We start from the raw sequence: 2148 nt of genomic DNA, 5'->3' as shown, positions 1-2148 counted from the left end.
ATCTTCAAGTGTGAAACTTTAAACCAAAATTATCCTCTGCAGTCATCTTTAAACCAAACAATAGCTTAACTGAATTAGTAAAGCATGTTTACCTTGAGCATTATGATATGTTAAAGAATTATCTACATCTGTTCAAAAAGACAACAGCAACACAACAGGTTAGATAAGAAGCTTATGGGGGAATGAGTTTATGTTAATGGTAATGGAATAATTTGGAAAAGGGTCACAAGAATGGTTGTGCAAACTGAAGGATGCAATTAAGGTCACTGTATTGTACATATAGAAATTGTTGAATTGGTGTAGCTTTGTTGTACTGTACGTATTCTCACCATGTTTTTTTAAAGAAAGTAATTGATATTATCTCACCCCAGCATTAATTAAAAAAAAAAAAGTTTGAAAAAACAGAACATAAAAAAATACTGGCAAGGGTGTGGAGAGACTGAAACCCTAATATACTGCTGGCAATACTCTAAAAAGGTACAACCAATGTGAGAAAAGATATGGTACTTTCTTAAAAAGCAGGAAACAAAAATTCCATGTGATCCAGAAATCCCACTACTAGGCATAAATCCTAGAGTAATAAGAGCAATGACACAAACAGGTATATGAACCTCCATGATCTTTGCAGTATTATTCACAAAAGCAAAAAGATGGAAACAACCTAAGTTGATCAAAATATTTGGTCACAATAGCTGGGCACCACCCAATACTTCTGGTCTTATGTTAAGATAGTTAAGTGCCTGTCAGTGCATGAATGGATAAATAAACTGTGGCACATACACACGAAATACCATGCCACATTAAAGAATAATGATGACTGTGTAAAACACCCCATAATATGGATGAATCTAGAGGACATTATGCTGAGGGATATTAGTCAATCACAAAAGGACAAATACTGTATGAGATCACTACTGTAAAGAGTTAAGAACAGGTTCACACACAGAAATAATCATTCTTTGAAAGTTACCAGGCTGGGAGGGGAAGAGAGGGAAAAGCACTAACTAAGGCATAGACATATTAAATTGAGTGACAGAAAAGGCAATATACATAAGAGGTAAGTCAGCACGAAATGGTTAACACAGTGGAAGACACAAGGAGGAGCACAAGAGTTAAAGACAACAAAGGTGAATATTATTACATACACAATCCTACAATAACAGTAATAACATTAATAGACACTCAAGCTGAACAGGGGAAGAAAGGTGAATTGAACTACACCCACAAATATATATAGGTTTGACAGAGCATATCTCTACCTACATATTTATATGTACTGCAAATATTTCCATGACTATATCTCTTTGAAGACTAAGGGAGACATACACCAAGGCATGGTGTTTTCAATCATCTCATTTGCATGTGAAATTTGGACAATGAATAAGAAAGATCAAAGAAGAGTTGGTGCTTTTGAGTTGTGGTGTTGGTGAAGAACACTGAACGTACCATGGAGTCCCAGAAGAACTCACAAATCTGTCCTGGAAGAAGTGCAGCCAGAATGCTCCTTGGAAGTGATAATGGCCAGAATTCATCTCACCTACTTTGGTTATGTTGTCAGGCGGGACCATTACCTGGAGAAGGATATCATGTTTGGTAAAGTGGAGGGTCAGTGTAAAACAGGGAAGGCCCTCAATGAGATGGATTGACAGAGTGGCTGCAACAATGGACTCAGGTACAGCAAGCATTGTGAGGCTGGCATAGGACCAGGCAGTGTTTTGTTCTGTTGCACATGGGGTCACTAAGAGTTGGAGCTGACTCAGTGGCACCTAACAACAACAACAATATAATAAAGCATACAAGGGGAAAAGTTATGAAAACTTGTGTGTCTTAACCAAACACCTTGAGGGAATGTGTCACTGGGAACGGGAGCTCAGTACCATAGTCTCATGGAACACTGATGTCAATGGCATAACATAGTCTACAAATTCAATGTTCTACATCTTACTCTGGTAGTGTAGTGCCTAAGGCACTTGACTGCTAACCAGAAGGCTGATGGTTCAAACCCACCAGCCACTCCTCGGAAGGAAGACGGGGCAATCTACTTCTGTATTGATACTCCCTCAGAAACGCAAGGAGGGGTTGCTATGAGTTGGGTACGACTCGAAGGCACATAACAACAAAAACAACAACATCTTACTACGATGAGGA

This window comes from Orycteropus afer, unplaced genomic scaffold, assembly GCF_000298275.1.
Source record: "Orycteropus afer afer isolate SDZICR_OR568_19922 unplaced genomic scaffold, OryAfe1.0 scaffold01514, whole genome shotgun sequence".
Lineage (NCBI taxonomy): Eukaryota > Metazoa > Chordata > Mammalia > Tubulidentata > Orycteropodidae > Orycteropus > Orycteropus afer.
This window is presented reverse-complemented; position numbering follows the sequence as displayed.